Raw genomic sequence first — 27,430 nt, 5'->3', positions numbered from 1 at the left:
TCAGGAGTGTTTTGAGACAGTGTTTGTCTATTGAGAGGAAATCCTTGTATAAGTGCAAAGCACTATTCTACAATCAATTGTTAAGCTCTATGTTTATTTATAAAGCACAATGATCACATAATTAAAGATACAAATAAATATAAGAGTGATTGTTTTGAGGCTTGAAGTACATTACTGAAGACTAGAACAAAATGCCTTTAAAAATGAGACTCATTTACATTTAATTAAATATAATGGCAAATTTCTTAGTATTGTCCAAAGTATAAAGAAAATGTTCCAGGAACTAACTGGGATTAGTACTGGCAGGGATATTCTATAGGGAGGTAGCATCTGATCTGGTCTCTTCTTCATCAGTAAATTACAATCCAGTCTTCTAAACTTCTCTCTACTGAACAATACACATTTTAAGGGACACTGGAGAAACTACTCTACCCCAAAATGCATCAATGATGATGTTTTTAAAAAAGCAATGGACGCTAACAGAAGCAATATTAATTCTTCATATAAATGTTACTATTTTAGAGCCCAGTCGTATTACCAGGAGTGTTACTATTGACTTCAACAAGAGGGAGAGAGAGCTGTTGACTGTGCGTGTTGATACACACAGAGAGAATCTTGCTGCTGTAAGTCAGAAGTTTCAGTGTAGCTCTGGTCAGTATGACCACAAGTCATTATATTTTGAGTGGTTTTATTTCTCTATCACAAAACAAAGAGCGATAACTGACATACTTTTGGGTAGTTTTAGTCCCGAGCCTGCAAATACTTAGGTCCATGCTTTTATGTGACTAGTTCCATTGAAGGCAATAGGATAAATCATGCACAAACTTAAGCATATGCCTAAATGTTTCCAGATCAGGGACTTAGTTAGTAAATAGATCAAAAGCTGAATGGGCATAGATAATAAATTAACAAAAAGGGATAAACACATCAGCATCGCAGTATAGCTGGAGCTTGAACTGCTGCTGCTCATGCTGTTTCTGTTCCAGGGATAAAAAGGAGGTTTTTTTCTGAATATATAAAGTCAATATATATTTCACCGTCACCCAATTCAAGTGAAATAAAACTCTTCAAATCTTTAAAAGCACAATTTATTTCTAACACATTAAAACTAAAGCAAAGTTATTTTTAAAAGGTATGTAATGTGTCAAATTCCTATGTACAAAATTGATAATTCTTTACCAGTTCTCTTACTCCCCTTGTACCATACCTGTGGATGTTATATACTTCAGTTGTAAAAGATCTATAAGTAAGCAAAGTGCACACAGTACCAGAACTGAGAAAAATGTCTTGCTCATATTTAGGGCTAGATTCACCACAGAATCTATATCAGCTTCCACCAGCACGCAGCCTGACAGCGGGTCCAAGCAGTGGGAACAGCTCCCCTCAGCAGCTTCTGTCGGTGGAGCAACTAAAGAGCTCCAGGAGGAGTTCAATCTGCCCTCCTGATGGGAAAGGCAATGGCAGTAACACTGCCCTCTCCCTTTGGTTTGACTCCTCCCTGGGGTGCACGGTCTTTGCTGAAAAGGGAAGCACCTTTAACACCTTTCTTGAAGCAGCTTTACTGAAGCCAGCTCCGTAGGTAATTTACACACCTAATTAAGTTAATTTTTTAGATGACACTTGGAGATATTCATGGAGACCACCTAATTTTATAAAGTAGGCGTGCACTTTCTCCAGGGATTTCCCTACACCCTCCCATGGGGGTGTTTACCCCCTCTGAATTTCCCCAACACCGCCCCCCCCCCCGCAGTTTTGTGAACTAGTTACATGCAGTGTTGCCAATTTAGTGATTGTTTGGAAATTTGAACTGAAATTGAAACATTAATACACACTTTAAAAGCATATAAGTGTATGATAAAATATGTCAGGTTTCAGAGTAACAGCCGTGTTAGTCGGTATTCGAAAAAAGAAAAAAGAAAAGGAGTACTTGTGGCACCTTAGAGACTAACCAGTTTATTTGAGCATGAGCTTTCGTGAGCTACAGCTCACTTCATCGGATGCATAGCATATCGTGAAAACTGCAGAAGACATTATATACACACAGAGACAGCAGGAGAGTGGGGTGGGAGGAAGTTTTGTTTCATGGTCTCTGTGTGTATATAATGTCTTCTGCAGTTTCCACGATATGCTATGCATCCGATGAAGTGAGCTGTAGCTCACGAAAGCTCATGCTCAAATAAACTGGTTAGTCTCTAAGGTGCCACAAGTACTCCTTTTCTTTTTTCTTTTTTGATAAAATATGTGTATCTGAAAAAGTATAATAGATTTGAAAAGTATGAACATAGACTAGCTTCCTTATACAGCTGTTGTTTTTATGACCATGTCAGTGCATTCATTTCAGTGATGTGGGCCAGCCTAATAATTTCAAATTCTGATTTGTAAGTGAAGTCTAAATGAGCTCTCCCTGACAGCTAGTGATGACCTGGGGGCTGGGAGAAAGGCTTCAGGACCAGATTGTATTTACATTCACACCTAATCTACCTAGGCATCCAGCAAACAGAGCTGTGTTGCCCAAGTGATAGATTTTGGCTGGGGTCGGGTTACAAATCACTTGAACGTGGGGGGGTGGGAAGAAATGTTGTTGTTATTATTGTATGAGTAAAGGGCAGTAGAACTGTACTTAGCCTCTGCTGATTGAGGGCATTAAGAGAGAGGGTGGGGACAGGTGTTTTGCTTGATGGTCTGCCTTCTTGCCCCCCACCTCGGAGGTGAACTCATGTGAAAGCACCCCTGAACTCTGAGTCTCCACTGACCAAGGACAACACCGGTGAGTGTTAATGAGGCTATTAAGAATGCTGGAGATACAACACAGTTCATGCGAACAAACATGGCTGTGGCATCATACTTTCTATTTAGGCAAGAGATACCACACACTACAAACTGGAGGCCAATGTTAAGTGTATTGTCACTTGTTCATCCTGAAGTTGAACACTGGTTCCAAACAAGACCACAAATGCTCACTATCTTTCTGCAGAAACTCAGCTAACTGGCTAGACACATGTGGTGCAACAGTGAAAGACTCAACTGTCTCACCACATTCAAAAAATTTGCATACATGGCTGATGAATGCACCAATGCAAATGGTCATCAAGTATTAAGTAATTGTGTACATTATCTTGATGTCAGTGGTAGGCCAGTAGATGCACTTCTAAATGTTCAAGTTACAGAAGACAGATTGGCTGCATCTGTGACAACCCACATCTTAGAAGAGTTAAATGCTTGTCAATTGGACCCCAAACAGATGGCTGCTTGTGCATTTGATGGAGCTGCAAACTTCTCTGGAAGACATGGTGGAGCACAAGCTTTGCTCAGAGAAAAGCGTAACCCTAGTCTGTCCTATACACACTGCAGAGGTCATCTACTTCAACTAGCACTAGCATGAGTTGCAGACTCTTCAAAAGACATTAAAAAGCTATAAATTTAATGTCTTCATTATATTCTTTTTTCAGCAAGAGTCCAAAAAGACTGAATATCTTGGAAAATATAGAAGATACACTGGGAATGAAGTTCAAATTAGTCCAACCTGGGAAAACTCTCTGGCTTTCTCATGAGCGATCCTTGGCTGTTTTCTTAAAATTACTCCAGCCATTATTACTGGCTTTGGAAAGTATCTACCAAGATGGGATGGATCTTAGTAGTGAGGCTGGTGGATTACTTTTGCTACTATGTTTAGAGAAGACTATTGCCATTCTCTCTCTGTTGAAACCACTTGGGTCATTAAACAGTGCCATGCAGGCATCTGCTACAATACTTGTAGATTGCTGTCCAGCAAAGCTTGTCCAGAAGCTACATTTGGATCAATCAGAGAGCTATCCCTTGAAAAAGTACCGGAAGAAGCAAAGACTTCAGTTCAGAAGTTGACTAATGAAGGCATTTATATTGAATCCTTAAGTGAAGAGGACAAGAAGTGTTTGTTAAGACAACTGAAAAAGTACACAGACTTGATTCTTAAAAATCTACAACAGTGACTTCTAGATTCTACTCAACCTCTACATAACTTTTACAGATCCCTGTCTTATAAAACACCGACAGTTGAGTGGAGTGACGCACTACCAGCAATGGGGCTGCCATGTGCTCAGGACAGAATAGAGAATTTGAACACAGAGTGGAATATGATACAACGAATGAATGAAGATTTGATTTCAATTTATTTTTTATCATCACTAGTGGCTCAACCCGATCTTTATGCTATGTTTCCTGGGATGAAAGAAGTGGGAATTCATCTCTTGCTACTCCCAGTCACAACAGCTACAGTTGAGCGTTCTTTTTCATCATTGAATAGAATTTTGTGTTTTGAAAGAAGTCGCCTTTTGCCTGATCATGTGAATGACCTAATGAGCATATCAATTGAAGGAATGGAAGTACTGGACAAACGAGAAGCCACCAAAGATAAACGTTGGTTTTATTAATACCAAAACCAAAGTATATAAAAATGCTGTGAAATTGTAAAGAATTAAATCTGAAGACAATGAGTTAAATGTTACTATGTTTACCCTATAACCATAAAAACAGGGCTGGTCTTAGGGCTTGTCTACACTACCGCTTAAGTCAATGTAACTTACATCGCTCAGAAGTAGGAAAAAACACACCCCTGAGTGACATAAGTTATATCGACTTAAAGCAGTGTCTACACTGCACTATGTCGGCGGGAGATGCTCTCGTTCTCGTGTCAACACAGCACATCTTCACCAGACACGCAACATCAGCGCAGATGCATTGATGCAAATGTGCCAGTGTAGCATGGTTGTGAAGGCAACCCTTACTAAACATAGGTTAACACAAATATTTTTCATTTGATCTTTGCCATCATCTATGCCTTTTCTTGTTACTTTTCCAAGTTCTACTTTTCCCTTGATATGTGTGCAAAACTCCCATTAACACTAATCAGCATTACGTACGCTGAATGGAGAAGAGACTCTCCCTCCCCCCATGATTATGTAAAAAAGATTAGTCAATGGTTTAATCATATGAAGTTTCTCTCTTTTTTCTGAAGCCATCATTTACTGAAAAGAAGTGCCTGAGTGAGAGAGCTCAATAATGAGTAAGGAATGCCCTTTCATCAGAGAATTTAAAATCCCCTTTGAAAATAAAAATGCATGTAAGTGTTAATATTCACTAGGTCGACAATTTACATTTCTAACCGAAACGCATACAAAGTTTTTTCTGACATTGATCTCTCTCAATAGTTTCAGAATTATAGTACCAAGATTTAGTAGTGTAATTCGGGCATAAAAAGAATAAATACTACATATGCAGAGCAATATTGGCTGAAATATTAAAAAATGGCACAGATTGTTTTATGATGCACCTATAACCTGTGAGAAATTTAGGGGAAAGGGAAAACTACAAAATTTTTGTGAGGCTATGAAAGAAACAAAACTGGTGAATATACACCTCTACCCCGATATAACACTGTATTCGGGAGCCAAAAAACCTTACCGCGTTATAGGTGAAACCGCTTTATATTGAACTTCAAAGGAAGCAGGATTAAGATTTTAGGTCCTGATCCAGACCCAGTTGAAGTCCCAGGGAGTATTTCCATCGAGTTCAATGGACTTTGCCCTTAAGAGGTAACCTTTTGGGAAATCAGGACCCTGTAATTATATTCTCCTCACTATTGAATAGTTAGTCACTTTTGCAGATTTTTACCTTAGTTTACTTTTTATATATTTGTAAGGCCCTTTGTTTTTGGTATTTACCAACTTAACACAAAATATTCCTGAATTTAAAAAAAAAACTCTGTATTGGTGTTACCCACTTTCACCTGAATTTTGGCTTTTTTGGGCCCCACAGATTTTTCACAGGGGAAGCAGATGGGGCCACGCTGAACGGCGAGAGTCAGGAGGGGAGCAGAAGGCTACAGCCCATGAGTACTGGCCCCTATGCCAGACAGAGCCCCCTCTTGACCCTGGACCTTCATCGTGGCCCTGTCTACTTCCACGTAGGCTGTGTCCAACAGGGGAATTGGATGGGGCTCTGTGCCCTGGACCCACACCAAAGGGATGGGGTCAGCATGGGAATGTAAGGCCATTCCCTGTGGGTACTGGCCCCCTGACAGAGCCCGCACCTGATACCACCCCTTCAGTGCTGAACAGCCTGATCAGGAGAGGACTTTGTCTGGGAGAGAAGTGGCTGGGGCTCTGTGCCCTGGGAAGCGAGACAGGCAGGGAGCCGGGTTCTGGCAGCTGAGACCACCTTCTGCCAGACAGAGACCCTCCTGACCCTGGCTCTTCAGCCCAGCCCAGCCCTGTCCAGTTCCTTTGTGCAGTAAAGGAGCGAGACCATCAGGGAGCTGGATCCTGGCAGCCAAAACCATCCAGCCACTATACTGTGAGTACCTCCCATCCTGGCCACCAACTACTGTGAGTACTGAGGACCCCTTCCAGCCTACCACACTTCATTTCCAGTTCTAACTGATTTTCACCCATAGTTTACATTTTCAAATAAATACTGGTAAATGCCAAAGAAATTTAAAAAAAAATAAAAACTGAAAATGAAATATATCTGTTAGTTTTGAATATGGTCAGAATGTCTATGGTTCTATTTATTCCAAATGTTCATTGTGTAAAACTTATTTATGTATCATAATAACTAGTGACACACTGAAGAGTAACTCCAGAGAGTGATAGCTGACATTCTTCTCTGGAGGCAGCTGAGGTAATTACAATATTTCATTATCACAAAACAATATGTCTTCAAACACAGACAACAGTGGCTTTTAATATTCTCTAGCACAATTATACCAGATTTTCTTTGCACTATCAATACTGGAAATAATTAAATTGCTTTTTCCATTACATCAGTATAACTTTTAATATAGTACATCTCATGAGATTATTTAGCAAATGATTTTCTTACAATATATTTTATATTACTTAGTTATGCAGTTGGAAAATCTATTTGTTTACAAATATGTCACTGCGTCTCATTGGAAAGTATCTTGGCTAAGAATGTTTTTCTAGTAAAAAAATATATTTTCTAGTTGGAAGTCCTCAGTTCAGACACTCAGGAGTTCACCACCAAGTTTCTGAATCCCACAAATATCATCGTTCATTCATTTTGTGATTTTTCATAATTTCATACAAAAGAACAGATCAGACACTATAAATCTTCATCTTTCTAGATAGTGAAGAGTGATCACATACCATAAATTCATAACAAGGTATTCTTAACTGCACTATATTACTATCTATCCACCATCTTGGAGAGGAAAGTAGACTAAATGCCCAATATAGTTAAGAATTATTACTTCATATATATATAATATACGTAATATGCAGGGCATTAATGGTAATGCTGTCAAAAAAGTTTGATGTGTTTTCTGTTTATTTGTTGGCAAACATTAGAAATGTCAAAGCCAAACATTATTATTCTAAATCTGAAATTTTTTTCCACCAGAACTTGTTGCACTAGATAAGGTTAAGAAAAGCAAATGAAACGATATCTTCCTCAATGAACCACACATCGCACCATACAGTCATGAAACACAGGCACTTAAAAATAACATCTACTCAGGGGCGTGCACAGGGGTGGCAAGCAGGGGCACCCCAAATCAGTGGGGACACAGAACTCCTCCGGGGCTGGATGGGGAGAGCGAAATCCTCTGACCCAGGCTGAGGTGGGAGATAACAGCGCCTCTGGCCCTGGGGCTACAGGGAGGAGATCCAGCTCCTCTGGCTACTGTGGGGAGAGCGAACTCCAGCAGCCCCAGGGCCATGGCAGGGAGAATCAGGTCCTCTGGCACCAGGTAGAGCCACTCCTCCGGCCGTGGGCAGGGCGGGGGAGAGGGAGAGCCAGCTCCTCCAGCTGCAGGGGGTGGGGAGGGAAAGCCAGCTCCTCCAGCTGTGGGGTGGGAGAGTTGAGGGGGCACAGAAAGTGCCCCTATAAAAGCGGCCAAATTTTTATTCCTGGGCATGCCCCTGCATCTACCAGAACAAAATAAGTACATATATAATGCATATTTAGAAGGCTTTTGAATCCAGAAAGAGATGGGTCTAAAGTTATGATCAGCATTTCCATCACCATTATGAAGATACTGGCCAAGATTCTCTGGTGCATGGAGTTTCCACTCAGTGCAGCAGAGGCAGGCTGTTGGAAAGCCAGTTACAGCTCTCTGATGCTGTACTGCCATGAGCACCAGCATAGATGTGACTCAGGCCAGCTGGCAACAGTCTCTAAGAGGCCATGAACCAGGTGAGGGCTCTACATGCTTCAACCATGCCCATCCTCTGCCCCACCCACCTCCATGTTGAGGCTAGGGTGGCCAGGTGTCCAGTTTTTGACTGGAACGCCCGATCGAAAAGGGACCTTGCCAGCTCCGGTCGGTACTGCCGACCGGGACATTAAAAGTCCGGTCAGTGGCACAGCAGAGGCCTGGGGCTAAGGCAGGCTCACTGCCTGCCCTAACTCCGTGCAGCTCCCGGAAGCAGCCACTGGGTGCCCAAAGGTGCGCAGGCAGTCAGGGAGGCTCCACACACTGCCTGCGCCCTGAGTGCCAGCTAAACAGCTCCCATTGGCCGGGAACCACAACCAGTGGGAGCTGTGGGGGCAGTGCCTGCAGACGCGAGGGCAGGGTGCAGAGCCTCACTGGCCGCCCATGCACGTAGGGGCTGCAGGTACCTTGCGGCTGCTTCCTGGGAGGTACGGTAGGCACCGCCGGGACCCCGCACCCACTCCCATGCCCCAACCTCCTGTTCCAGACCAGAGTCCCCTCCCACACCCCAACCCCCTGCTGGAGCCCACACCCCCTAACCCCTGCCCCAGCCCTGAGCCCCCTCCTGCACCCCAAGCCCCTCATCTGCAGCCTCAGCCCAGAGCCCTCTCTTGCACCCTGAACCCCTCATTTCTGGCCCCACCTGGAGCCCTGTTCACATTGAGCAGACAAGAAATATAAAACTTGCTTCAGCCTGAAATGTGTAGAACTTGTATTTTTAAATGCTTTGGATAGCACAGCTAAAATACAAATATATACTGAATCTAAAATACAACCCACAACATTGTTTGCAATGCAGTTGGAGCTGGTGGGCTTGGGAAACTATGTAGATGTTATATTGGCATCCGACTGGAAAAGACTTTATCAAAGCATTAAACATGTCTTCGCACAAAAGCCTTCAAACAGGACTGAAAATAATTTTGAGTCTTCAATTCATTGGCACGCAGAACAAAATGCACAAGACTCTTTCAGATATGGCTTGACCTATTTGCTGATGTCAGAACTCTAGCTACAAGACATTCTAATAGTCAAATTATCTATGGTCAAACAAAAGTCTGAAGAAACTTGGCTGAGTAATCAAGCAGAAAATACAGACAGACTTTAGAAAAGATAGTAAAGCTTCCTGATCATAACAGGCTCTAGGCATTCAAGTGACCATGTGTAATAAGACAGCACATATTATATACACAATCTGATTTACCCAAAACCATCACACCAAAAAGAAAGACACTTATGAAATGGCAAAATTCTTAAACCACTAGCGTCCAATGCCATAACATTCCCATAGGCTTCCTTGAATTAAGGTAAAAAGAGGGAAATTTTATTTATTTCAGAGAAATAAGAAAGAATTGTTCTCTACTCTTGTGTATAAAACATACTTCTGAATAGGACTGCTTTGTTTTAAAAGCCTGGAAATTTAAATTAAGATTACCAAAAGCCACATAGCATAGGTTCAGGATTTTGACAATTACATAAACACTGTAATTTAGTGGTTTTCAACCTTTTTTCATTTGTGGACCCCTAAAAAATTTCAAATGGAGGTGCAGACTCCTTTGGAAATCTTAAACATAGTCTGAGGACCCCCAGGGGTTGAAAATCGCCACTGTAATATATATAAACCTATATTAATTGGCTAGTGTGAATATACATCACTGCCTTCTACTGGATAGACTCAAAAGTGCTCAGCTATGTTTCATAGGCCTTCTACTGCTAACAGCTAAGAATAATTTCCTTTTAGCTCAAGTGCAAGGGCCTGAGCTTTTGGAGTACGAAAATCTGAGTTCTAAGTTCCAAATGGTGATAGCAAAGACACAGCACCAACCATAGAGTCTTAGTACACCATGAATTTATTAATACAGTATAGTATATTTCTTATAAAATTATGTATAGCCCAAATAGTATGGTGGCTCCTTGGCAGCAGCAGCTAGCCAATATTCATGGCATAACCAGTTTGTTTCCATTAGGGAGAGAAATTGATGATCGAGTCAGGCATTTCTTTGCTGCAATCCTGTTTATTTATAAAGAATGTTTCCCTGAACACAGTAGGAACGAACAACAGGAAGCAGTTTCCTTGCTCCCAGTTTCCAAGCCTGATGTGCTCAAAAGAAGCTCTATCTCTCTCAGCTTCCTCCTAGGACCATGCTTACCAGTTCATCTCTGGCTTTCTTCACACACACTTCCACCAGCCTACCTTGTTTCAAGACTGAGCTTGATAAGTTAATGGAGGGGATCGTATGACGAGACTACCTACAATGGCATGTAGCAGATCTGCGACTGCTAGCAGCAAATATTTCCAATGGCTGGACCCTAGATGGGGAGGGCTCTCAATTACTACAGCAAATTATTTCCCAGGTGTCTAGCTGGTGGGTCTTGCCCACATGCTCAGGGTCTATCTGATTGCCATATTTGGGGTCGGGAAGGAATTTTCCCCCGGGTCAGATTGGCAGAGACTCTGGGGGGTTTCGCTTTTCTCTGCAGCAAGGAGCATGGGTCACTTGCAGGTTTAAACTAGTGTAAATGGTGGATTCTCTGTAACTTGAAGTCTTCCAAGGGTCCATCAACTCTTCTATCTACCTGCCTTGGGTAGTGACTTGTAATGTTTCAGTTACCTCTAAATAAAGGGGCATATAACTGAACCCTCATTTATCCTGAATGAAAAATAGTTAGCATGTACATCAGCTTCAACTGACATGCTTATGGTCAGCCACCAACACTCTTCAGCATAACAGTATATTATATAGAATTCACGTACAACATTTTGAGGGGAAACCAGGGGATGATAGAGGGTTTTTTTTGCTTTTTTTTCTGACTAGTTTTGTGAGATGGGTCATTTTATCATGTTTTGCTTTCTGAAAGTTATAAATAAACATTGTATAAGAAAAATAAAGTTATAAAATGCATGAGGGGGCCAGTTAGTACAATGGCAGAATGTATCTCTCAAATACACTGCATAAGAGCTTTTTTTTGCTTTGCTAGCAAATTCTCCAGACATCTATTTTTGGTATGAACAATTTTGAGAATGTAGTGCTGCCTAATTGTGCCAGATGATAAGCAGAGATTTTATGATGTGGAGAACAGTCCATAAGGGAGCTAAATTCACCAAACTCATTTCACAGAAGATTTCAGGTCATATTGACACCAAACTCCCAAAGAGGAAAAATGAATACTGGCTCCATAGTGAACACCCTTATTTTTTACAATCTCCTTGTATAATACATGAGGAGAAAAATCATGCTCATGTCTCAGTTTGGAAGTTGTCTTCAAAAGTGTCTTTTTGGACTAAATAATAAGTTACTAGTCTTGCCTTTAGTATCAGGAAAAATATTAATGAACGCAACAGTGAAGAAGTTGTAAAAGTTGGGTCATTTATTTAATTTCTCTGTTGTCTGACGCTTTCATGCATTACATTCTTTTCTCACTAACCCAAATATATCATGATTTTGTATTTTATCTGGAAGAGAAGTATTCTGGATAGGCTAGCTACATAAACTGGTTCTTTAACGTATCTTCTGTGTTATGATAAGAACATAAGGTGCTGAATTCTGCTCTCATTTACACCAGGATTCATCAGAATTATTACAGATTTACACCAGTGTAATGAGACACAGTTGAGCCCCAAACATTTTTAACTAGTTGTAAATCAGTGTGTAATGTTACTTAATGTTAAATATGATAGTAGTGGACTATAGCTATTGAAATTCTATTACAGATTTTTAGAGTTTATGTAATATTCACTGGTTCCTATATGTGAATGTCTGACTTCAAATAAAGGTCTGAAATCTTCAAATCAAAAACAACTTCCAATAAGTGTGCCAAGAAAAAAAAGTTCTAATTATAGGTGTGAAAGAACACAACATATTTTGTATACTTTAGCCCTGATTCAGCAAAGCACTTAACTTTAAGCATGTGAGTAATCCCATGTACTTCAAGGGCACTAACTGCATTGTTGAAGCTAAACCCCTGCATGAATGTTTGCAGGATTGGAGCCTTGGACCCAGTTCGTCAAGCACTCTGCATGTAGTACAATCCCCACTGACTTTAATGACTGACATTGCTTTGGACCTTAGCTACTCTATTCAAGTCAACATCTCCTTAGTAGGATCATTTGTCATGTACTTAATTTTGAATCTTGCAGCCAATCTTCCACCCTGTGTCACTCTGCTTCCTGGCTTATCACTGAGTCAGTTCAGTAGCCAATTCCAGGCAGCACATAGCTGGCACTTTAGAACCATTTTAAGCGTACATTCTAGATGAAAAGCACTATCTGGGGATTAATAACAAACACCAAAAGTACTCAAAGGCTGCTGTCAAACATTTTCAGGTAGAACTGATGTGTTGTGTTACCTTCACAAATTCTCTGAGATTTGAACAGTTTTCTTTCATTAGCTTTTTTTCTAGATGGATCTGATCTTTCCAAGCTTGATAAAATAAAACTGAACAGTTTGTACAGTACAAGAACATAAATATACTAATTATTAGGACTGCAGGTTTGTCACAGTGGTAAAAGTGTCATAGGTATAGTGATTTTTCTGTTTGTCTATGACTTTTCTTTGGTTCCATAGTCCCGCTCTCAGCATTGCGAACTGACATAACGGGGGTTGCAATGCCACTCAGGTTTGGCCCAGCTGCTCATTGTCTTGACAGGGGGGAGGCCCTGCCCACGTTAAATGGCACTCTGATGACCTTACACACCATTTCCCCCTAAGCCTGTGACTTTTACATTTACCATGACTGCTCTATGATTTATTATTTTTAAAAAATATGCAAATCTGAAGCCTTGTTAATTATACTTGTATTAGGTGCTTAAAAGACCAAAAATCTGACTGACTTAATTGAGAAGAAAATTATTTTTTTTTGTAAAAATGCTTCATACTCTTTCTACATGGATTTGGACTATTTCTAGGTGATTGCATCAATGTGGCACACTGCTTGTATATCACCCACAGGAAAATACTCTCCTTCATTATAAGTATGTATAGCTCTCCTTGAGGAGAAACTACTAAAATTGTGCTGATGTCTCAGAAACATAGACTACAAGTAGTAGGCTAATGATTATGTAATCTCAACAAAAAGAATATTATTGTTATAATTAGACATTAGGAGCCAAGTGCTGCCCTAGAATGGTAGTCTGTATAAGTCAGATAAGCAGCATAAGTGATGTTCAGTGTGTGTGTGCCTTTAGAACAGAGGTGGGCAAACTATGGCCTGCGGGCCACATCCGGCCTGGGACCCTCCTGCCTGGCCCCTGAGCTCCTACCCCGGGAGGCTCGCCCGCAGCCCCTCCCCTGCTGTCCCCCGTCCCCCGCAGCCTCAGCTTGCTTCGCCGCCGGCGCAATGCTCTGGGCGGCGGGGCTGTGAGCTCCTGGGGCAGTGCAGCTGCAGAGCCCAGCCTGACCCGGTGCTCTGTGCTGCATGGTGGCAGTGGGCGGCATGGCCCAGCTCCAGCCGGGTGGCACAGCTGTAGCACTGCCAGCCACCGGTGTTCCAGAGCATGGTAAGGGGGCAGGAAGCGCGGGGGGGGGGGGGGGGGGAATAGAGGGCAGGAGAGTTCGGGGTGGTGGTCAGAGGGCGGGGATGTGGATAGGGGTCGGGGCGGGAACAGGGGGTTGAATGGGGGCAAGGGTCCCGGGGGGGGCAGTCAGGGGACAGGGAGAAGGGGTGGTTGGATGGGGCAGCGGTCCCGGGGGGGGCAGTCAGAAATGAGAGGAGGGGTTGGATGGGGCAGGAGTCCCGGGGGGTGGGGGAGCGGATAGGAGGTGGGGGCCAGGTCACGACCCCCTCCCCTAACCGTCCCTCCATACAATTTCCAAAACCCGATGAGGCCCTCAGGCCAAAAAGTTTGCCCGCCCCTGCTTTAGAATGTATCCTGCATGGATTCTGCTACTGTCCACTCATTCCCCTCACGAGATTTACCTTTCATCTATTACTCATGTGGCATAGTCTTAAAGAGGACAATGCTCAAATGCTACAGAGGAGTATTTATGCCCACGCATGACAACTGCACATGCTACCATGCAGCAGTCCACAGTCTTGGATTCACTATCCCACATCTGAATGCAACCTTGAGTAGTTGGGCTAACTAACACAAGACCATGATTTTGTATTAATTGCTGATAGGGACAAGTCAAGTTTAACATCATGTCAGCTCATTGCGGGTAGACCCTGTTCCCTAATTTTCTTGCAAAGACAAACTCCATGTTAACTTCAAGTATATCGAGAATAAAATACGAATCAAACCAAGTAGGGTACAATTACTGCTTATTCTTTGTGTAAAGAGATTCTGGCAATGTGTGTTATCAAATGGATGGAAAGATCAGCAAAGCTGACTTTAGGCCACCAGTCTCTAAAAGCAAATCTCAGACTACAGACGTGCATGCTCTAAGGAAACATATATATGTTAATTCCAAAACAAAATTATCCCGTTAAATTGAGTTACAGTTGAAAATACATCAAAGTCTGGAGCCTATGGCTGCAATTATCTAAAGCTGGATGCACAATAGTTTAAATACTGCATCATAGTGAGGTGTATGTAGCAGATCCTGAAGGTGACCTAATCTACAGGAATGAGGTCTCTAAAGGGTTGAAAAGGTAAATTCTCTATTTATTTATTCTTTAGATTAACAAAATAATAACAAGAGGCACCCCTCTGAACACTTTAGGTGTGTCTGACAAATACTCAAAATGATAAAATCAAGAAAAGAAACAATAACTAACTTTCTAATACCATAAGTGGGTGCAAAACTGGTTGGAAAACCATTCCCAGAGAGTAGTTATCAGTGGTTCACAGTCATGCTGGAAGGACATAACGACTGGGGTCCAACAGGGATCAGTTCTGGGTCCGGTTCTGTTCAGTATGTTCATCAATGATTTAGATAATGGCATACAAAGTACACTTATGAAGTATGCGGACAATACCAAGCTGGGAGGGGTTGCAAGTGCTTTGGAGGATAGGATTAAAATTCAAAATGATCTGGACAAACTGGAGAAATGGTCTGAAGTAAATAGGATGAAATTAAATGAGGACAAATTCAAAGTACTCCACTTAGGAAGGAACAATCAGTTGCACACATACAAAATGGGAAATGACTGCCTAGGAAGAAGTACTGTGGAAAGGGATCTGGGGGTCACAGTGGACCACAAACTAAATATGAGTCAACAGTAATGCTGTTGTAAAAAAACCAAACATCATTCTGGGATGTATTAGCAGGAGTGTTGTAAGTAAGACACAAGAAGTAATTCTTCCATTCTACTCCGTGCTGATTAGGCCTCAATTGGAGTATTGTGTCCAGTTCTGGGTGCCACATTTCAGGAAGGATGTGGACAAATTGGAGAGAGTCCAGAGAAGAGTGACAAAAATGATTAAAGGTCTAGAAAACATGACCTATGAGGGAAGATTGAAAAAATTGGGTTTGTTTAGTCTGGAAAAGACAAGACTGAGAGGGGACATAACAGTTTTCAAGTACATAAAAGGTTGTTACAAGGAGGAGGGAGAAAAATTGTTTTTCTTAACCTCTGAGGATAGGACAAGAAGCAATGGGCTTAAACTGCAGCAAGAGAGGTTTAGGTTGAACTTTAGGAAAAACTTCCTAACTGTCAGGGTGGTTAAGCACTGGAATAAATTGCCTAGGGAGTCTGCGGAAACTCCAACATTGAAGATTTTTAGGAACAGGTTAGACAAACCCCTCTCAGAAATGGTCTAGATAGTACTTAGTCCTGCCATGAGTGCAGCAGACTGGACTAGATGACCTCTCAAGGTCCCTTCCAGTCCTATGATTATATAATAATAATGTTACAAAGTAGTACAAGAATAAAACATATTCCCCATTTTTCCCTAATCATCGTCCTCAACAATATCTGCTTCTTCAGCAACCCTCCTAAGAAGGATGCCCTGAAGAGCAACAGATTTGGGCTATTTTTGACAAGGGCATTTCACAGGAATGGAGAACACCCTACCAGTGATCCCTTCTCTTTTATATTGGTGGGGGAAGGGGTCCAATTTGAGCATCTCTGCTGATCTCTCCTATGGTGGTATGTCATGGGGAGACTAGCAGCCTCTCTGGTAGGAAGGTCCTAAACCATATAGGGCTTTGTAGGTCAATACCAATATCTAAACTCCATTCAAAAAACCATGGGAAGCCAGTGCAGATCGTGGCGCACTCACTCTATGAACACGTTTGCAGTGGACACTCCAGTGGGTATTTATGGCACACAGACCTCTATTGAAAATGTTGGAAGGACTTTGTCCATTTCTTTGGTGTAGGTATGAAATGTAATATGTGAATGGAGGATGATTAATTAGGTGGTGTTTGGGCCTGAGACTGTTTATTGAGTAGTGTGAGGGCAGAGTTAAGGTTATTTATGTGATCGTAATTATGCATTTCCATACTTACAAATGTTTGATTTGATTAAGTGTAACTTTAACTGCAGTCACTAAGAGGGCAAACTCTGTACCCCACTGCACCCATTCCCCCAATGCGATGGTTTGGGAGAAACACTATGAGGGGCATCTTGTAGAGTTTTCCTTCACCTCCACCACTAAACACAGACTTCATCATGGGGGGGGGGTCAAGATTGCTCTAAATTATTAATCCATACACTTTCCTGAACTAGCCATAATCACCAGTGGTCTGGATTGTACCCGGGAATGTGACACACTCCATAATACTTTCTTTTTAAGATCTGACTAACTACAGAGAATATTAAAAATTTGCTCCCCTACTTAAATCTCCTGCTATATAAAGTAAATATCAAATCTGAACATAAGAGAAGAGTTATTTATTCTACTTTTCTTCTAATATACAAGATCCAACTCTAAGTAATAAATTAGTAATGACAAGTTTCAGAATAGCAAGTAGTAATGGTATCCTTTAACAAATTCAGCAGGAAAGATCCAGCAGGAAATATCTGCAGCCTTCTGGCTGGCACAACCCCCACAAAGCCACAGATGATGCTCCTCAGCAGAGCTACCTATTCACTTGAAAATGTGGCCACCTGCTGAAGGACTAAAGAAACAAAACAACAGCCCTTCACATGGAGGAGCTGCAGAACAGCTCAGAGGGAGGCAAGCTCCTGCATGTTATCTGCATCAGAACACCACCGTCTTTGATTGTATCAGATCTCACAAGCTAAGCATTGTTAAATCTGATACTTGGATAGGAGACCACAAGAGAAAAACCTGTGTGTGGAAGAGATGCTGGTGATTTGATAGACAGTATTCTTCCCTCTTCTTTTCTGATTAAGCCAGTACCCAAACATGGTATAAGAGGCACTAAGAAAGATTTGTGGCTATTTTATGATGGCCTGGCATTTTCTGCAAAGGCAGAAGTGATGACCTAGATGTCCTGGCTAAATTCCATAGGAATAATTACATTCTGTCTACCTGAATATATCATATTATTTAAATTGTATATGGCACTTTTCAAAAGGGCTGTGTGTATAAATGAATATTTGGTTTAGTCAGATCCAAAATTGGAAAAGTTCTAAGTTGTTGTGTAGTGTTGCTGTGCACTATAAAACCCTAGATGTGGCTGTATTTCAGTGTTGTGTGAAATTATGCCTGAATACAGTGTAAAATAGTGCTTTTGAATGAAAACTGAAATGTAAGTGTTGAGTATAATAATAATTGTTATTAGCAGTGACCAATGGAGGCAGAGCTGGAGGACTGAAAATGAGATTCATAACGCATCATCACAGCTGGGCCCATTCAGTCTATCACAACTCCTAAAGCCCTAAGGCTGGATTAACATGCCTCATATGGAGATCCAATTCTCAGAGAGGCCAGTCATTTTTGTCCCTATCTGTCCTTCACTTCCACCTGACTGAGCTGCAGAATATTGCTGTCAAAGACACATCTTTAGGCTGCACTGCCCTTTGGAAATTTTTTCCTGGCTGACAGCGTATTAGTTAGAGAGACAAGATGGGTGAGGTAATATCTTTTATTGGACCAACTTCGGTTGGTGAAAGAGACAAGCTCTCAAACTTATGCAGAGCTCTTTTTCAGATCTGGGAAATATATTCAGTGTGTCACAGCTAAATACAATATGGAACAGAATGTTTAAAATAAATAGTTCACACATTTTAAGGGACCATTCACGGTGAAGTAGCCTATTAAGACCCCTTTAGCCATAGTGGGGAAAGGAATGTGGGGAGGTTGTTAATGTTGTGGAGGAAGTCCATTGTGTCCTGGAGGAAGCTGGCCCTTTGTGTGGTGAGTGCTTTGAGGATGGTTTCTGAGAGTCCCGATATTCCTTCACTAAGAATGCCATGGCCAGTTATGAAGGGTCTGCCTGGGTTCCCTTGTGTGTGCATCTTGGGAAGCATATAGAGTTTCTCTTGGGTTTGTCTGGGGAAGGATTTGATGATGTCCTTAAGTTCCTGAGTAAACTGTGGTGTTGGGTCCTCTTTGAGTTTTTTATAGTAGGTGGTATCAGAGAGCTTTTGTTGCCTTGTTAACATTGTCATCATGGCTGAAGACTACAATGGTACCCCCTTTGTCTACTGGTTTGATCACTATCTAGTGGGACTTCAAACCACTCACCACACAAGGGCCAGCTTCCTCCAAGACACAACAGACTTCCTCCACAAACTCCATGTTAACAACCTTCCTCAGAACACCATCCTTGCCAACATGGATGTCACTTCCATATACACCAACATCACCCACAATGATGGCATAGCTGCCTGCCTCAAATATTTACAAGACAATGGACAACCATCAGATATCCACCCCAAACACATTGCCAAACTTATCCATTTCATCCTCACCCATAACAATTTTTCAGTCAACAACAAACACTTTGTCCAAACAATGAGAAAGGCCATGGGTACTAGGATGGCTCCCCAATATGCCAACATCTTCATGGGCCACTTTGAAGAAGAATTTCTGGACAAATGTACCACAAAACTAATGATATATCTGAAATACATTGATAATATTTTCATCCTCTGGACAGATGACTTGAACTCCCTCAGAGATTTCCACCACAACTTCAACAACCACGACGCATCTATTAAATTCTCTCTGGAACACTCCCACACTAGCCTCAACTTCCTGGACACAACAATCAGCTTCAATAATGGAACCCAACAGACAACTATTTACAAGAAACCCACGGATCACCACATTTACCTTCATAGATCCAGTAACCACCCCAAACATATCAAGAAATCTGTTATCTAAAGCCCAGGCACTCAAATACCAATGAATATGCTCTTAGGAGAAAGGCCACAATATATACCTTCACACACTCAAAACTGTCTTCCCCAAACAAGGACATTCCACCAGAGAAGTAGATCACACCATGAAATGAGCCACCCAAATACCTCTTAAGAACCTTCTACAATACAGAAATAATACCCCTCTGACCCCACACCCCTTCTTGTCATCTCTGACCCTACACTGGAACCGGTATGAGGTATCATTAAACAACTACAACCAATAGTCAATAGGGACTCCATCCTGAAAGAAATCTTCCCTGTACCCCCTCTTCTAGCCTTCAGACAACTCCCCCACCTCTCCAAGCTCATCATCAGAAGCAAGCTCCCCACAGACCAGGGCACACCAATCCAAAGTGGCACCAGACCTGCTAGAACAACAGATGCAAAACCTGCAGACATATCTCCACTGCTACAATGATCAACACTCCCCACAACACACCTTTCAACATCCATGGGTCCCACACATGCCTATCACAATACATGGTGCACCTTATCCAGTGCACTAAATGCCCAGTAACAACTATGTGGATGAAACCAGACAATCACTACATACTTGAATGAACTCACACAGGAAAATGATAAAAGACAAAAACACCTTATCACCAGTGATCACTCTATTTCTGACCTATCAGTCCTCATTCTCAAAGGAAAACACATAACACTTTCAAAAGACAAGCATGGCAACTTAAATTCATAACTTTGCTAGACACTAAAAATCACGGACTGAATAGAGACACTGGATTTATGGTTTATTACAATACGCTATAACCCACTAACAACTCTCCCCCCCCCCCCCCCAGCTGCATTCTTGCCCCCAACTTCCTGCATTCCTTTCCCTCCCTCCATGACTGGAGGGGTGTTAATGGGCCACTTCACCTTCCCATATGTGTTAAATATTTATGCTAAACAATCCTGTTCCATCTTGTATTTAGCTGTGACACTGAGTACATTTCCCAGATCTGAAGAAGAGCTCTGTGCAAGCTCAAAAGCTTGTTACTCTCACCAACTGAAGTACGTCCAATAAAAGACCAATAAAAGATATTACCTCACCCACCTTGTCTGTCTAATCTCCTGCAACCCACACTGAATATGAGTATGTCAGTCAGTGAGAGAAGAACCTGCCTGCCTCTGCCCCTCTTCATCTGTTGGAAAATGAGTTTATCCTCAGCCTGTGGACCTGAATCTGCAGTCTCTGCTTAAGAGCAATCCTCATGGATGTCAATGGGAAATGCTTTATGAGGCCTGATCCAACTTCCATTGAAGTCAATGGAAGGTGGATCAGCTTTCATGCAGCATTTGCTCCTCAGACAGAAGCCATCTTAGGCATCCATACATACAGCCTAAAGCAGTGTTATGCACCTATCAGTATCTTATGACACTTTGGAAACATTTGGAACAAGCTGACATATGAGTAAATGGGGAAGATAAAAAGTCATCTTAGGGTATATTTTACACTTCTCCATATCCAGGGAGGTCTGCAGAGCTTCCATGGATCAGAAGTTACCGACGGTGCATTTGCTGGAGAGGATACAAGTCAGTGTTTTTACTGAAGTTCAAAAATGGAATTAGCTTTTCAAAAGATCAATGTACAGTTTGCATGATTTAATACAACTGAAGGAAGGAGCTACATAAAGTATTTAAAATTCATTAGTTCTTTCTATAATTTTCTTACAAAGCTTTTTTTTTTTATTTTAATTAAATGTATATACAAATTTCTCATTTCTAAACAGAATGGAAGTTGTTTTTCCTAGCTGCATCAAAATAAATAATTTTACTACTACACGTGGCAAATTACATCACCAATATTTTAATACACTGCTTTACATCTCTATTTTGGCAATTAAATGGGGAGCAGGTTGCAACATGCTAGAATGATTAATTTTCCTTTCTATATTTTCTTTATATTATTTATTTATTAAGAGTTCCCTGCAAAAATCACTGATGTATATACAGGCAAGGAAAATCCAGGATTTTGATTTTGACTATTTTGATAGTCTCCAATTGGTAAGACTTACAAATGTATTGGGAAAGGAGGGACTTGTTTTGCTTATTTTATAAACAGGAAATCTAAATAAAGCAAATCTAGTGTGGTTTAAGAAACTGCACTTTCATTTTGATACAGCTCTAGAAAGATCTGAGTCATAAATCCATAATAAAGGAAAAAAGCATTGTTGAAAAATCATATAATCGATCAAATCATGATAATTTCTAGTGATTGATTAGGCCTTTTGTTATACCAAAATCCACTTCCTAGTTCTTCTTGCTTATATATTACTGTGACATTAGATTTGGCACATTTCCACAGAAATATAAATGAGTTAAAATGTTTCAATTTTTGTAAAATGTTTCATAGTAACTATAATGAAAATGATTCAGTTAAATAAATTTAGGTGATGCAGTAAATTAGGACCTGATCCTGTAAATATTTACTCGTGAATAATTCCACTAAAGTAAATGAGACTCCTCACATGATTAAGGGTCCGTAGAAGCGGATTCAGTCCATTAATAGACTATTCTTTTACAATCTGGATATCTAGATTAAAATCTAGTTTAGGTCACAAGAAAAATTAGTTTGGTTGTTTCCACTTAATCCCTTGTCAAATATAACATTTGTCCATATCTCAAAACTACTAGAACTTTTGGCACCATCCGTCCGTAGGGGGCATGTACAGGTACTTTGGGTTGGTATGAGGCAGACTGGAATAACTGAATGGGACTAGGAGATCACGCATCATGACTATCTGCACTGTACCTGATTCTAGCTGCAGTGCTGCTACTACTATTTTCTCTTTACAGGACACCCAAATTAGCCTAAAATATTTTAAATAAATTGACTGTGTCAAGTTAACTGATATTTTTATAGTCATCTCTTCATACCAGTTTTTGATTTCTCTAGATCCACTGAAAATCTATATGCTAGACAGGCAACTGAATTTAAATTGCATTTTATGTTCTGTAAATAATGATATTTATCTACTAAATACAAAGTGGGAAGAATAATGTTGTATTAGTCATAAAAGATCTGAGGTGTAGAACTTACACTTAATATTTACTGTCCAGCCACAACACTGGACTTCATCTCTCCAGAGTGTGCAGAAATATAAACACTTTGTGATAATATGGTTTACACTCGTTGTCCATTCTGCCATCTATCATATGATTTTGTAATTTTTAAAAATGTTTGTCATGCATGGTGTCAAATTTCAGTAATTTAGTTAATTTATCAGATTACTTTGCAAGTGTTAGAGCACCAAATCAATACAGTATTGTTGTGGTTTTTTGACAGCTAGAAAAGAATCATAAACTTGGAATTAAGTACTCTTGATACGTCATACACATTTTAATACATAAAACAACTTCTTAACATGTTGAGCAGCATTTTAAACACTCAGGATTATGGCTGAGGGATCTGCAGATAAAATAATAAATAAAAATAATTCAAATTACATTTCTGCTTGATAAGACTCTCAGTGACATGAATGGGTGCAGGATCAAGCCCATCATAAGAAAATATAGACATATACCAACAATTACTTAAAATATTATGCAATCAAGATTTAATTAAGAAAAGAATAAAATTAATCAAAGAACTTTTAAAGGTAAGTTAAAGAATATTTTAACAAATTAAGAATATTCAACACTGGTTTAAAAGACTGCTGTTTTAAAGTGATGAAATGTTTGGTCTTATATCACAGAGTAATTCATGCTAAAGAGTAATGAAAAAATAGAAAATTATGTGTGGGAAAAAAACCAGGATTTAGTCTTTGAAATTCTTTAGAAGTCTTAACAGCCACTGGCTTTATTTCCCTCCTTCCCTCCCCCACCCCCATTTGCTATATTAGAAGTTTTCTTTGAACTTACCATTTTTAGCCTTTTACAAAAGCATAAATCAGCCATAACAAATTTGTTTTCTATTAATTTTTCTGTGCATATGAATTTTCCATTCAAATGGTCTGAGTTAATGTTTACATAATCTCTAATTTAAAAAGTGTTTTAATGACTGTCATCAGGTCAAGGTCAGGCTACTTGTAATAAGGATTTCCACTACCAAGATCTCTAGTAATTTGCTGTTCTCTAAAGAGGTCCTTGGTGCATGCTTGCTTAAACACACCTTTCAAGCACTACCTATTTTTCCATCCATAGTATGACAACATGGAGCAGCTTTTATATTTTCCATTTTTATTACTTATGTTTTAATTACCCTTAAAAGAATGAGTCAAGGCTAACTGGATTAGTAAAACCATTTTTTAAAAGTTAAAAATACTATTCAGTGTTTTCTCTGGTCAATTTTACTGAGGGAAACTGATTCAAACTCAGCCAACCAGCAATACCCATCTGCAGTGTATCATAAAAAGCAAGCTCATTTCAGATCTTTCTACAGAAAATAAAATCCAGTACCCTGTTGGGCTAGTTACAGAAACAGAAGGTTAAAACTATTCCGTTAATTGGCAATCTGGCTTTTCTAGCAGTTACCCTGCATCATTCTTTGAAAGCGATAATAGTTCCCCTCATAGAAAACATTTGGGAAGTCAACAGTGGCGGCTGGCAAATGGCTACACATCCTGTTGAAGGAACTGACAGTTCACATAGGACAGCCGTTGGATTTCTAAACTCCCTCCGCTTCGCACACAGAAGAAGAGCCCTTTGTTTCCCCGTTGCAACACAGTTTATAGTAGTTACCGAAAACTGGGAAACGTGTCCCCTAAACCAAACCCTGAGATTCACGCTGTCTGGAGCTGCTTCAGGAGGAGCACCGAATGAGTTTGGATGTTGGCAGTTCATCATCTCCAAAGCCATGTGAAGCTCAACAGCAGCAAGGAAAGTACAGAGGGGAACAGCTGAGCTTGTAGGGCTTTAGGTCTACACTATAAAATATAATAACCGCCCCCCCCGGCCATTTTTTCACTAACAGCCCTCTGTTTTCTCACTTTACTGGCAACTCTTGTCTCTCCTCCAGCAATACTGGTGACATGACTGTGCCTCGCTGGAGTCTGCCTTCCCTTGGAAGGAGCGTGCTAACACTTCCCCTTGTAATTATGGCAATAAAGTTCACTTTGCTCGGCGTTGCTTTTATCTTTATAGAGAGAGACCGCGGACTTTTGCACTCGTCCGAGCCTCCCAGCAAGACACGCTCGTTTCCAGCCATCCTTACGGCTCCTGAAGGGCATCCGGGCAAGGATCGCTAGAGAGGTAGGTACCTCGCCTGCGAAGTGTGGCTCCTAGCGCGCACACATGCAATCTCCTGCCTGTCAAAGTCGATTGCAGCCGGCAGCGGCAGCAGCCGCCAGCCGATTCCCTGTGTCCCAGACATCTTGCCCACACACAGCGCTTCCCCGTGCGCTGCTTCGCTATCCTGCATTGCATTGCCTCCAGCCCCTCCAACAAAAGGCGCTGTGGATACACAGCCATGCATGGACGCACAGAGCCAGGCAGAGGCATCGACCTCCCCCGTGGCTAGACCTTACCAGCTGGCTTTGCTGTCTTCGCCCGGCTGGCAGCACGGAGGGGTCAGCTGGGCTCCCACGGCTGGTCCTGGTCCTGCCGCTGCTGCCGCCCGGTTCCCGGTAGCCAGCATCACTTCTCCATCAGCCCCAGCAGCAGCCGGCCAGCTCCCCCGCAGCCGCCGCGGCAGCAGCAGCAGCCAAGCCCGGCTCGCGCAGCGAGGCGGTCCCGCAATGGAACTTGGCCTTTCCGACTGACAGGCCGGGGCAGCCAATCGCCGCCTCCTCCAGCTCGGAGCCGGGGGGGGGGGAGAGCGACCGGCGGAGACCAATCAGCGAGGAAGGTCCCGACGTTCGCCGCCTCCCTTCCTCGCAGGCTCGTTTCCGCGAGAGGGGCGAGCTCCTGGGAGCGGGGGGCGCTGCGCCTCCGCCGCGCCGCGGGGGGACGGGGCGGGCGAAGGGCGCAGGGTCCGGGACTGGAAAGCGCGGGCAGCGCATGGCTGGGCCTGTCCCTCGCTATCAGCGCCTCGCGGTGCGGCCAAGTGCCTTGGCCCCGGGGCCAACCCCGCTCTCCCTTGCTGCCGTCGCTCCCCTGGAGTCAGTGGATTAGCCTTACGCCTTACTTGCGGTCTGGTCCCACGCCAGGCCCTCGCTAGGATGGGCCCGATTGCGCACGGTGCTGTACAGGCTCCATGTGAGAGAAAGCCCCTGTCCAGAGGACCGGGGTGCTGAGAGCCGCTGACCCATGTCCATCATGGAAACCACTTCAAACCAGGCGGTGTGGCAACAGCCCCACCCCCCCCCCCAGTCCAGCACCTAGGCAGAGGAGTTTACAAACTAGTCTCATCAACAGACGACATATACCCATAATAGTAAAGCTCCAGATTCCCTTGCGCATGACTCACTGGCTGGGGAAAGGGGAGAAATGGTCAGTTCTTCATAGGCCAGTAGGGCGGAAACATCTATATCTCAGGCCTTGTTCTTGATCCTTCCACTTACTTCTACTGATTAATCCTCTCCATTTAGCTGGGGGAGGGGGATTGGTGAAAATATAATTGGTGTAAATCCAGAATAAATGAGGATAGAATTTGGCTCATTGTGACAAAGGGTTTAAATAATCAAAAGCCATCTAATAATCATCAGGCACTGTTTAATATAAACACTATGTGGTTATAAGGGATGATATTGTCCCCTGTGTGCAAGTGTCTCTTAGCACCTTCTTTGGTTAATACCTTTGACGCTGGCTGCCCATCACTGACTGGCAGTCTTTCCCCTTCCTCAATCTTGTGCTGCACTAATTCTGGAGCATGGTGTTTTGAAAGCACCTGATATGGACACCTTACTGCTGGATTATTTTAATTATCCACAGGTATTTCCCCTGTCATTTTATTATTTGGCTTACAGGAATGTTGGCCCTAGTGCTAAAGTCTCTTTCTTTAGTCAGCCCACAAACAGAAATCTGGGCTGTGTTGAAACTACGGAAACTGCCATGAGAACATCTGGAAGTCATGGGAAGGATCCTGTTTATATATCTTTCCAGATTGTCTCACTCTTACAATAGAATACGTGTTTTATTTGATGGCATCATAGGCGCCGACTTCCTGAGTTCCTGGGGGGCGCCGACTTCCTGAGTTCCTCGACACCTGCTCTGCCCCAAGCCCTACCCCCACTCCACCCCTTGCCCCAAGCCCCTGCCCCACCTCTTCTCACTTCCGCTCCGTCCACCCCACCCCTTCCCACCCCACTCCACCCCCTCTCCTCACCTATTCCTGCCCCTGCTCTTCCCTTCCCCCCTCCTCCCCCAGAGCCTCCTGTATGCTACTGAACCGCCGATCGTGGTGGGTGGGAGGTGCTGGGAGGGAAGCGGGAAAGCTGATCCGTGGTGCTTCCGGTGGGTTCTAAGCACCTACTGTTTTTTTCTGTGGGTGCTCCAGCCCTTGAGTCAGTGCCCATGGGTAGCATGTCTTTAGGGCCTAATCCTGTATGGTGGATGTGCCTGCTACAGGTTCCCATTGACTTCTCAGCACCTTGTAGAATTGCGTCCACAAAGTAGTAAATATTCCTCGTGAAAATGGTGGTGTGTGAATAGCTATTGTGCCAATGGACAAATATGTTATTTATGCTATAAATGGACTATACTGTTTTGAAGGGGAGTGGAAATCTGAACAGCACAGTCTTTTCCTGATTTATTTCTAGATTCCAATATCCTTACTCAAGTTGACTTCATTGCTATTACTGGGGAGTTAAATGCCACTCAGTGAGAATAAGTGTTACATATTTTTGCCCTTTACTTGCAAACCACATCAGTATACTCAAATTTCCTTCTGGTTAGACTGGTCCACCAAGATAGCGGATTTATTTTACTCTCATCCTTCAGCTGTTTTTCTTTTTTTAGATGGCAGCAGTGATACATGTGGGTCCAGCATAACTAACTGTACCAAATCTGAACACTGGGTACACTCACATTTTTTTAGAGGAAATATTCAAAACTATTCTTGCATTTAAGACTTTACATACTGAAGTAAAAATGACAGCTCTGTTTTGCAGCTAGAAGATTATA

General features: G+C 42.1%; 1 protein-coding gene across 3 annotated transcripts in view; it reads right to left on the bottom strand.

Annotated features, from left to right (window-relative positions):
* Window positions 1–25,165, bottom strand: part of B3GALT1 (beta-1,3-galactosyltransferase 1) — a 344,307-nt gene extending 319,142 nt beyond the window's left edge. The window contains exon 1 of one of the 3 annotated variants that reach the window (XR_005227353.2): window positions 24,895–25,155. The gene's annotated coding sequence lies outside the window, so the exon portion shown is untranslated. Of the gene's footprint in view, window positions 1–24,894 lie in introns of all 3 variants that reach the window. The other 2 variants (XM_037912592.2, XM_043525519.1) reach the window with 2 other exon arrangements.
* Between the last annotated feature and the right edge of the window lie 2,265 nt (window positions 25,166–27,430).

The sequence above is a fragment of the Chelonia mydas genome, chromosome 11 (assembly GCF_015237465.2).
Source record: "Chelonia mydas isolate rCheMyd1 chromosome 11, rCheMyd1.pri.v2, whole genome shotgun sequence".
In the NCBI taxonomy this organism is placed as follows: domain Eukaryota; kingdom Metazoa; phylum Chordata; order Testudines; family Cheloniidae; genus Chelonia; species Chelonia mydas.
The sequence above is the reverse complement of the archived record's forward strand: the minus strand, read 5'-3'. Positions and strand labels throughout refer to the sequence as shown.